Below are 12278 nucleotides of genomic sequence, written 5' to 3' on the forward strand. Positions count from 1 at the left end.
ACCAGGAGATTTAGAGACAGATCTGATTCCTTCCCATGTGCACAGTCCTCTTGCATAAAATATTGTATTTCAGTCCTTCATTTCCAATTTAACCTACATTTCCCCATTACATTTCTGCTGGATCAAAATGTCTGAAATCACACATCAAGAAAGAGTTTCATGTCCTCCTCTTCCAGTGGAGAATAGATTTAATCTTCCATAATAGAGCTTAAAAGGGAGAATTTCTCTGCAGAGATTTACAATATTGATTTATGGTAAGAATTCTGAAAGAAAACCAGAGGAATCAGTGCATATAACTCTAAGTTCATTTTCCCTTACCTCCCCCAATTGTTTTACCAACCCAGACACACTCTTTTCCAAGAGAGATTGAAGATGGACGTTACTATGATCCAGAGACGGTTCTCCCGATATGCTGCTGCTTGAGCAGTGAGGAGCCCACAACGTGTGGAAAAGCTAAGCACGTGCTGTCCAGCACTGCCGCCCCTTCGTGTCTTTCCTGAGCGTGGCTGTGAATTCTGTGAATTCTGCTGTTCCCCAGGCAGGTTAAAAACTCATTCTGGACAGGAGGACGCCGCCTTCTTGAACACGTGACTTCACGTAAGGTGATGAAACCTGTCACAGATTCTTGCTACTCTTCTGACGGAAAAAAACCCAGCAAATAGGTCTTAGTCCTAGAGGCACATTATAAAAGCATTAATTCAGATTAAGAAGGGAGCAACATTTCCCAGTGTTGCCTGAAAGCCCAGATCACGAAGAAAGATTTCCTAAACCATTGACCTGCATCCGATTGATGTCTGTAAAGTGGGAGAGAAAAAGCAGTTCAGGAAGAGGTTGGAGAATTAGACCATATCCTGATGTTTCATTAGGAGAAATGGAATAGATGCAAAAGTTATGCCAATATGAAGGAAAGCTTCAGGACGGGAATGAGGAACTGTATATTCAGATTTTTTTCCCTAGGTAGTAAATGCGTTACAGATAAAATTTGCTGCTAAATGTGCATTTCAAAGACTAGAATTACAGTAGATGTTAATCTATAAGACGTATGTATGTATGTATGTATGTATGTATGTATGTATGTATGTAATCTCAAGTTAGTTAACATACAGTGTTGTTTGGCTTCAGGAGTAGAATCCAGTGATTCATCTCTTCTGTATAACACCCTGTGCTATTCCAACAAGTGTCCTCCTCAATGCCCATCACCCATTTCCCCTTCCCCCAACACCCCATCAATCCTCAGTTCGCTCTCTGTATTTATTTATTTATTTATTTATTTATTTATTTATTTATTTATTTTTCAATATATGAAGTTTATTGTCAAATTGGTTTCCATACAATACCCAGTGCTCATCCCAAAAGGTGCCCTCCTCAATACCCATCAACCACCGTCCCCTCCCGCCCACCCCCATCAACCCTCAGTTTATTCTCAGTTTTTAAGAGTCTCTTAAGGTTTGGCTCCCTCCCTCTCTAACCTCTTTTTTTTTTTTTTTTCTTCCCCCACCCCATGGACTTCTGTTAACTTTCTCAGGATCCACATAAGAGTGAAAACATATGGTATCTGTCTTTCTCTGTATAACTTATTTCACTTAGCATAACACTCTCCAGTTCCACCCATGTTGCTACAAAAGGCCATTTTTCCTTCTTTCTCATTGCCACTTAATAGTCCATTGTGTATATAAACCACAATTTCTTTACCCATTCAGCAGTTGATGGACATCTAGGCTCTTTCCATAATTTGGCTATTGTTGAAAGTGCTGCTATAAACATTGGGGTACTAGTGCCCCTATGCATCAGTACTCCTGTGTCCCTTGGATAAATTCCTAGCAGTGCTATTGCTGGGTCATAGGGTAGATCTATTTTTAATTTTTTTGAGGACCCTCCACACTGTTTTCCAGAGCGGCTGCACCAGTTTGCATTCCCACCAACAGTGCAAGTGTTCCCATTTCTCCACATCCTCGCCAGCATCTATAGTCTCCTGATTTGTTCATTTTAGCCACTCTGGCGTGAGGTGATATCTGAGTGTGGTTTTGATTTGTATTTCCCTGATGAGTAGTGACGTTGAGCATCTTTTCATGTGCCTGTTAGTCATGTGGATGTCTTCTTTAGAGAAGTGTGTATTCATGTTTTCTGCCCATTTCTTCACTGGATTATTTGTTTTTCGGTTGTGGAGTTTGGTGAGCTATTAAATAGATTTTGTTTTTGTTTTTTTTTTTTTTTAGAAAGGCTCTTTTTTAAACTTTTTTTTTCAAAGTTTTTTATTTATTTTTGAGACAGAGAGAGACAGAGCATGAATGGGGGAGGGGCAGAGAGAGAGGGAGACACAGAATCGGAAGCAGGCTCCAGGCTCCGAGCCATCGGCCCAGAGCCCGACTCGGGGCTCGAACTCACGGACCGCGAGATCGTGACCTGGCTTAAGTCGGACGCCTAACCGACAGCGCCACCCAGGCGCCCCTTAAATAGATTTTGAATACTAGCCCTTTGTCCTATATGTCATTTGCAAATATCTTTTCTCATTCCATTGGTCGCCTTTTAGTTTTGTTGATTGTTTCCTTTGCTGTACAGAAGCTTTTTATCTTCATGAGGTCCCAATAGTTAAGTTTTGCTTTTCATTTCCTTGCTTTTGGGGATGTGTCAAGTGAGAAATTGCTGCATCTGATTTCAGAGAGGTTTTTTTCCTGCTTTCCCCTCTAGGGTTTTGATGGTTTCCTGTCCCACATTCAGGTCCTTTATCCATTTTGAGTTTGTTTCTGTGAATAGTGTAAGAAAGTGGTCTAGTTTCATCCTTTTGGATGTTGCTGTCCAGTTCTCCAAGCACCGTTTATTAAAGAGATTGTCTTTTTTCCATTGGATATTCTTTCCTGCTTTGTCAAAGAATAGTTGGCCATACTTTTGTGGGCCTGGTTCTGGGGTTTCTATTCTATTCCATTGGTCTATGTGTCTGTTTTTGTGCCAACACCATGCTGTCTTGATGATTACAGCTTTGTAGTAGAGGCTAAAGTTTGGGATTGTGATGCCTCCTGCTTTGGTCTTCTTCAAAATTACTTTGGCTATTCGGGGCCTTTTTTGGTTCCATACACATTTTAGGATTGCTTGTTCTAGCTTCGAGAAGAATGCTGGTGCAATTTTGATTGGGATTGCATTGAATGTGTAGATAGCTTTGGGTAGTATTGACATTTTCACAATATTTATTCTTCCAACCCATGAGCACGGAATGTTTTTCCATTTCTTTATGTCTTCTTCAATTTCCTTCATAAGCTTTCTATAGTTTTAAGCATACAGATCTTGTACATCTTTGGTTAGATTTATTCCTAGGTATTTTATGCTTCTTGGTGCAATTGTGAATGGGATCAGTTTCTTTTTGTGTCTTTCTGTTGCTTCATTATTCGTGTATAAGAATGCAACTGATTTCTGTACATTGATTTTGTATCCTGCAACTTTGCTGAATTCATGTATCAGTTCTAGCAGACTTTTGGTGGAGTCTATCGGGTTTTCTATATAGAATCATGTCATGTGCAAAAAGTGAAAGCTTGACTTCATCATTGCCAATTTTGATGCCTTTGATTTCCTTTTGTTGTTTGATTGCTGATGCTAGAACTTCCAACACTATATTAAACAACAGCGGTGAGAATGGACATCCCTGTCGTGTTCCTGATCTCAGGGAGAAGGCTCTCAGTTTTTCCCCATTGAGGATGATATTAGCTGTGGGCTTTTCATAAATGGCTCTTATGATTAAGTATGTTCCTTGTATCCCGAGTGTGTTGAGGCTTTTTATTATGAAAGGATGCTGAATTTTGTCAAATGCTTTTTCTGCATGGATTGAAAGGATCATATGGTTCTTATCTTTTCATTTATTAATGTGATGTATCCCATTGATTGATTTGTGAATCTTGAACCAGTCCTGCTGCCCAGGAATTAATCCCACTTGATCATGGTGAATAATTCTTTTCATATGCTGTTGAATTCGATTTGCTAGTATCTTGTTGAGAGTTTTTGCATCCATATTCATCAGGGATATTGGCCAGTAGTTCTCTTTTTTTACTGGGTCTCTGGTTTGGGAATCAAAGTAATGCTGGCTTCATAGAATGAGTCTGGACGTTTTCCTTCCCTTTCTATTTTTTGGAACAGCTTGAGAAGGATAGGTATTATCTCTGCTTTAAATGTCTGGTAGAATTCCTCTGGGAAGCCATCTGGTCCTGGACTCTTATTTGTTGGGAGTTTTTTGATAACTGATTCAATTTCTTTGCTAGTTATGGGTTTGTTCAATTTTCTGTTTCTTCCTGTTTGAGTTTTGGAAGTGTGTGGGTGCTTAGGAATTTGTCCATTTCTTCCAGGTTGTCTAGTTTGTTGGCATATAATTTTTCATAGTATTCCCTGATAATTGCTTGTATCTCTGAGGGATTGGTTGCAATAATTCCATTTTCATTCATGATTTTATCTATTTGGGTCATCTCCCTTTTCTTTTTGAGAAGCATGGCTAGAGGTTTATCAATTTTGTTTATTTTTTCAAAAAAACAGACTTTTGGTTTCATTGATCTGCTCCACAGGTTTTTAGATTCTGTATTGTTTATTTCTGCTCTGATCCTTATTATTTCTCTTCTTCTGCTGGGTTTGGGGTGTCTTTGCTTTTTTGCTTCTATTTCCTTTAGGTGTGCTGTTAGATTTTGTATTTGGGATTTTTCTTCTTTCTTGAGATATGCCTGGATTGCAATGTATTTTCCTCTCAGGACTGCCTTCGTTGTATCCCAAAGCGTTTGGATTGTTGTATTTTCAATTTCATTTATTTTGATATATTTTAAAATTTCTTCTCTAATTGCCTGGTTGACCGATTCATTCTTTAGTAGTGTGTTCTTTAACCTCCATGCTTTTGGAGGTTTTCCAGAATTTTGCTGTGGTTGATTTCAAGCTTCATAGCATTGTTGTCTGAAAGTATGCATGGTATGATCTCAATTCTTTTATATTTATGAAGGGCTGTTTTGTGACCCAGTGTGTGATCTATCTTGGAGAAGATTCCATGTGCACTCGAGAAGAAAGTATATTCTATTGCTTTGGGATGCAGAGTTCTAAATATATCTGTCAAGTCCATCTGATCCAATGTATCATTCAGGGCCCTTGTTTCTGTATTGCTTCTGTGTCTAGATGATCTACCCATTGTTGTAAGTGGAGTAGTAAAGTCCCCTGAAATTACCACATTCTTATCAATAAGATTGCTTATGTTTGTGATTAATTGTTTTATATATTTGGGTGCTTCCGTATTCGGTGCATAGGCATTTATAATTTTTTGCTCTTCCTGATGCATAGCCTCTATATTATTATATAATGCCCTTCTTCATCTCTTGTTACAGCCTTTAATTTAAAGTCTAGTTTGTGTGATATAAGTATGGCTACTCCTGCTTTCTTTTGATTTCCAGTAGCATAGTAGATAGTTCTCCATCCCCTCACTTTCAATCTAAGATGTCCTCAGGCCTAAAATCAGTTTCTTGTAGACAGCAAATAGATGGGTCTTGTTTTTTTATCCTTCTGATACCCTTTGTCTTTTGGTTGGAGCATTGAATCCATTTACATTCAGTGTTATTACAGAAAGATATGGGTTTAGAGTCATTGTGATATCTGTAGGTTTCATGCTTGTAGTGATGTCTCTGGAACTTTGCGGTCCTTGCAACATTTCCCTCACAGAATCCCCCTTAGGATCTCTTGTAGGGATGGTTTAGTGGTGATGAATTCCTTAAGTTTTTGTTTGTTTGGGAAGACCTTTATCTCTCCTTGTATTTTGAATGACAGGCTTGCTGGATTATAGGGTTCTCGGCTTCATTTTTTTTCTGTTCATCACATGGAAGATTTTTGCCATTCCTTTCTGGGTTGCCAAGTTTCAGTAGAGACATCCCTCACGAGTCTTATCGGTCTCCCTTTATATGTTAGAGCATGTTTATCCCCGCTGCTTTCAGAATTCTCTTTATCCTTTTATTTTGCCAGTTTCACTATGATATGTCATGCAGAGATCAATTCAAGTTACATCTGAAGGGAGTTCCCTGTGCCTCTTGGATTTCAATACTTTTTTCCTTCCCCAGATCAGGGAAGTTCTCAGCTATGATTTTCAAGTACACCTTCAGCCCCTTTCTCTCTTCCTCCTCTGGAATCCCTATTATATGGGTATTATTATGTTTCATTGCATCACTTAGTTCTCTAATTCTCCCCTCATATTCCTGGATTTTTTTATCTCTCTTTTTCTCAGCTTCCTCTTTTTTCATAATTTTATCTTCTAATTCACCTATTCTCTCCTCTGCCTCTTCAATCCGAGCTGTCGTCGCCTCAATTTTATTTTGCATCTCATTTATAGGATTTTTTAGTGCCTCCTGACTGTTTCTTAGTTCCTTGATCTCTGTAGCAATAGATTCTCTGCTGTCCTCTATACTTTTTTCAAACCCAGTGATTAATTTTTTGACTATTATTTTAAATTCATGTTCCATTCTATTAGTTAAATCGTTTTTGATCAATTCATTAGCTGTTGCTACTTCCTGGAGTTTCTTTTGAGGAGAATTCTTCTGCTTCATCATTTTGGATAGTGCCTGGAATGGCGCAGAACTGCAGGGCTCTTCCTCTGTGCTGTCTGAAGTAACTTGTGTTGGTGGGCGGGGCCGCAGTCATACCTGGTGTTTGTTCCTAGCCCACTGATGGGGCTACAGTCAGACTGGTGTGTACCTTATCTTCCCATCTCCCAGGGGCAGGACTCACTGTGGAGTGGTGTGGCCCCTGTCTGGGCTACTTGCACACTGCCAGGCTTGTGGTGCTGCTTCTATGGGATCTGGCCTATTAGCCGGGGTGGATCCCCAAGGTGCACAGGGGCGGGAGACGCAGACTCAGCTCGCTTTGCCATTGGTGGTCCGCAGTGGGAGGGGCCCTATGGCACTGGGAGGGAGACGGACCCATCGGAGGGATGGATCCACAGAAGCACAGCGTTGGGTGTTTGTGCGGTGCAAGCAGGTTCCGTGACGGGAACTGGTTCCCTTTGGGATTTTGGCTGGGAGATGGGTGAGGGAGATGGCACTGGCCAGTGCCTTTGTTCCCCGCCAAGCTGAGCTCTGTCTTCCGGGGCTCAACAACTCTCCCTCCTGGTGTCCTCTAGCCCTCCCACTCTCGGAGCAGAGCTTTTGACTTATAACATTCCAGATGATAAGTCCCTCTGGCTGTCAAAACTCACTCTGTCTGGCTCCTCTGCTTTTGCAAGTCAGACTGGTGGGCTCCACCTTGCTGGGTGGGCTGCCCCTCCACCGCCCTGTCTCCCTCCTGCCAGTCCGTGTAGCGCGCACTGCCTCTCTGCCCTTCCTACCCTCCTCCCTGGGCCTCTTGTCTATGCTTGGCTCTGGAGAGTTTGTTCTGCTAGTCTTCTGGTGGTTTTCTGGGTTATTTAGGCAGATGTGGGTGGAATATAAGTGATCAGCAGTGCGTGGTGAACCCAGCATCCTCTTACACCAACATCTTCCTCTAGACCTCCCCAGCTATTGTGATGTTAAGTTCTGTTCCTTCTATCCTGACTTTCTTGAGGGTTTTTATTAATAAAGATGCTGTATTTTGTCAAATGCTTTGTCTGCATCTATTAACAGGATCATATAGTTCTTACTTTTTTTTTTCTATTAAGTGGTATATCACATTGATTGTTTTGTGAATATTAAACCATCCCTGCAGGCCAAGAGTGAATCCCAGTTAGTCACGGTGAATAGTTCTTTCAATGTATTGTTGAATTCTATTTGCTAGTATCTTGGTGAGAATTTTTGCATCTATGTTCATCAGAGCTATTTGCCTGTAATTCTCCTTTTTAGTGGGGTCTTTGTCAGGTTTTGGAATCAATGTAATGCCGGCTTCATAGAATGAGTATGGAAGCTTTCTTTCCATTACTATTTTTTGAACATTTTGAGCAGAATAGGTTTTAACTCTGCTTTAAATGTCTGGTAGATTTTTCCTGAGAATCCATCTGGCCCAGGACTCTTATTTGTTGGGAGATTTTTGAGAAGTGATTCAATTTCTTTTCTGCTTATATGCGTGTTCAATTTTTTCTATTTTTTCCCTGTTTGGGTTTTGGTAGTGTGTGAGTGTCTAGGAATTTGCCCATTTCTTCCAAATTTTCCAATTTTTTTGGCATATAATTTTTAGAGTATTCTCTAATAGTGTTTCTGTGGTGTTCATTGTGATCTCTCCCTTTTCATTCGAGATTTTATTTATTTGGGTCCTCTTTCCTTTTTGAGAAGTGTAGGTAGGGGTTTATCAATTTTGTTTAGTGTTTCAAAAAACCAGCTGTTAGCCTTTTTGATTTGTTCTACTGTTTTTTTTTTGATTCTATATTATTTATTTATGCTCTCATCTTTATTATTTTCCTCTTTCTGCTGGGTTTCAGCTTAATCTTCTGCTGTTTTTCTAGCTCCTTTACGTGTAAGGTTAGGTTGTGGTTGGGACCTTTCTTGCTTCTTGAAATAGGCATGAATTGCAAGGTATTTCTCTCTTAGAACTGCGTTTATTGCATCCCAACGGGTTTGGGCTCTTGTGTTTTCATTTTATTTTGCCTCCATGTATTTTTAAATTTCTTCTTTGACTTCCTGATTAACTCATTCATTTTTTAATTTGATGTTCTTCAACCTCCATGTATTTGGGGGCTCTCCAAATTTATTTCTTGTGGTTGATTTCAAGTTTCATAGTGTTGTGATCTGAAAATATGCATGGTATGATATAATCTCAATCTTTTTGTACTTTTGGAGGGCTGTTTTGTGACCCAGTATGTGATTTATTCTGGAGAATGTTCCATGTGCACTCGAGAAAAATATGTATCCTGTTGCTTTAGGATGAAAGCTTCTGAATACATCTGTTAAGTCCATTTGGTCCAGTATGTCATTCAGAACCAGTGTTTCCTTTTTGGTTTTGTGTCTAGATAATCTCTCTGTAAGTGGAGTATTAAAATTACCTACAATGATTATATATAAATATATATATATAAATAATATAAATATATATATATATAAATATATATATAAATATAATATAATCTTCTTTATCCATGTCCAGTGTGGAGCCCAATGCATGGCTTGAACTCATGACTTTGAGATCAAGACTTGAGCTGAGGTCAAGAGTTGGATGCTTAACAACTTGAGCCACACAGGCACCCCCATTTTTAACTTTTTGAGGAACCTCCATACTGTTTTCCAGAGTGGTTGCACCAGTTTGCTTTCCCACCAACAATGGCAAGGGGGTTTCCCTTTCTCCACATCCTCCCCAACATCTGTTGTCACCTGTATTAATTTTAGCCATTCTTACAGGTGTGAGATGGTGTCTCATCATATTGATTTATATTTCCCTGATGATGAGCGATGTTGAGCACCTTTTCATGTGTCTGTTAGTCATCTGGATGTCATCTCTGGAAAAGTGTCTGCTTATCTCTTGTGCCCACTTTTTAATTGGATTAGTTATCTTTAGGGTGTTGAGTTTGAGAATTCTTTATAGATTTTGGATACTAATCCTTTAACAGATATGCTATTTGCAATGTATCTTCCTATTTCGTTAGTTGCCTTTTAGTTTTATAGATTGTTTCCTTTCACTGTTCAGAGACTTTTTATATCGATGAGCTCCTATTAGTTCATTTTTGTTGCCTTTGCCTCCAGTGACGTGTCTAGTAAGAAGTTACTATGGCTGATGTCAAAGAGGTTACTGCTTGTGTTCTTCTCCAGGATTTTGGTGGTTTCCTGTCTCACCTTTAGGTCTTTCATCCATTTTGAATTTATTTTTGTGTATGCTGTAAGAAAGTGGTCCAGTTTCAGTCTTCTGCCTGTCGGTGTCCAGTTTTCCGAGCACCATTTGCTGAAGATACTGTCTTTTTTCCATTGGATATTCTTTCCTGCTTTTTTGAAGATCAGTTGACCATATGGTTATAGGTCCATTGCTGGTTTTTCTCTTCTTTCCATTGATCTATATGTCTGTTTTTGTGCCAGTACCATACCGTGTTGATGACTACAGTTTTTTTTTTTAATACAGTTTGGAGTCCAGATTGTGATGCCTCCAGGTTTTCTTTTCTTTTTTTTTTTTTAGAATTGCTTTGGCTATTTGGGGTCTTTTGTGGTTCCACACAAATTTTAGGATTGTTTGTTCCAGCTCTGTAAAAGCACTGGTGTTATTTTAATAGGGATTGAATTAAATGTGTAGATTACTTTGGGTAGTATAGACATTTTAACAATATTTATTCTTCCAATCCATAAGCTGGAATGTTTTTCCATTTCTTTGTGTTCTGTTCAGTTTCTTTCATAAGCTTTCTGTAGGTTTCAGAGTACAGATATTTTACTTCTTTGGTTAGGTTTATTTTAGGTTTCTTGTGGTTTTTGGTGCAATTGTAAATGGGATTGATTCATTTATTTCTCTTTCTGCTGTTTCATTATTGGTATATGAAAAATCCAAAAGATTTTGCACATGGATTTTATATTTTATGACTATCCTGAAATCCTGTAACAGTTCTAGTAATATGTTGATAGAGTCTTTTCGGTTTTCTACAGTGTATCATGTTATCTATGAATAGTGAAAGTTTGACTTCTTCCTTGGTGATTTGGTTGCCTTTTATTTCTTTTTGTTGTCGATTGATGAGGCTAGGACTTCCAGTAGTATGTTGGACTACTACATCTCTCTCTTGTTCCTGACTGTAGAAGAAAAGCTCTCAGTTTTTCCCCATTAATGATGATATTAACTGTGGGTCTTTCATATATGGACTTTATGATGTTGAGTTATTTTCCATATATTTATACTTGTTGAGGGTTTTTATCAAGAACAGATGCTGTGGGCACTGGGTGACTCAGTTGAGCATCCGACTTTGGGTCAGGTCATGATCACACAGCTCGTGAGTTCAAGCCCCTTGCCATCAGTGCAAGGCCTGCTTTGGATCCTCTGTGTCCCTCTCTCTTTCTCAAAAAAAATCTTAATAAAAAGAATGGATGCTGTATTTTGTCAAATGCTTTTTCTGCATCTGTTGAGAGGATTATATGGTTGTTATCATTTCTTTCATTAATGTGGTGTATCATGTTGATTGATTTGTGAATGTTGAACCAGCTCTGCAGCCCAGGAATAAATCCCATTTGGGAGCAAGTAATTCTTTTAATGTACTATTAGATTTGATATGCTAGTATCTTATTGAAAACATTTGTATCCATGTTCATTATGGATGTTGACCTGTAATTCACCTTTTTAGTGGGGTCTTTGGTTTTGGAATCAAGGTAATGCTGGCCTCTTAGAATGAGTTTGGAAGTTTTCCTTCCATTTCTGTTTTTGGGAATAGTTTGAGAAGAAAGGGTATTAATTCTTCTCTAAATGTTTGGTAGTTTCCCTGGGAAGCCATCCGACTCTGGACTTTTGTTTGTTGGCAGATTTTTGATTACTGATTGAATTTCTCTCTGGTTATGAGTCTGTTCAAATTTTTAATTTCTTCCTCTTTTAGTTTTGGTAGTTTGTATGTATCTAGGAATTTATCCATTTCTTCCAGGTTTCCCAGTTTGTTGGTATGTAATTTTCCATAGTGTTCTTTTATAAATGTTTGCATTTCTGTGGTGTTCATTGTGATCTCTCCTATTTCATTCATGAATTTATTTATTTATGTTCTTTCTACTTTTTTTGTGATAAGTCTAGATAGGGGTTTGTCAATTTTATTGAGTCTTTCAAAGAACCAGCTCTTAGCTTTGTTGATCTGTTTTACTTTTTTTTGTTGTTACTATATCATTTATTTTTACTCTAGTTTTTATTATTTCCATTCTACTGCTGGATTTAGGCTTTATTTGCTGTTCCATTTGTAGCTCTTTTAGGTGTAAGGTTAAGTGGTATATTCAAGACATTTCTTGCTTCTTCAAGTGGGCCTGTGTTGCTATGTACCTCCCATGTATGACCACCATTGCTGCATCCCATAGGTTTTAGATTCATTTGCTTCCATGTGCTTTTTAAATTTCTTTAATTTCCTGGTGAACCAATTTCTTCTTTTTTAAAAAATTATTTATTTGAAATCAAATTAATGAAGAGTGTAGTATTGGTTTCAGGAGTATAACCAGTGATTCATCACTTACATATACCAACCAGTGCTCATCCCAATAAGTGCTGTCCTTAAGGCCCATCACACATTTAGCCCACCCCTCACACACCTCCCCTCCAGCAACCCTCAGTTTGTTCTCTGGAGTTAAGATTCTCTTATGGTTTGCCTCCCTCTTTGTTTTTATCTTATTTTTCCTTTCCTTCCCCTATGTTCATCTGTTGTGTTTCTTAAATTCCACATTTGA

This window comes from Herpailurus yagouaroundi, unplaced genomic scaffold (assembly GCF_014898765.1).
Source record: "Herpailurus yagouaroundi ecotype Mexico unplaced genomic scaffold, PumYag 219, whole genome shotgun sequence".
Lineage (NCBI taxonomy): Eukaryota > Metazoa > Chordata > Mammalia > Carnivora > Felidae > Herpailurus > Herpailurus yagouaroundi.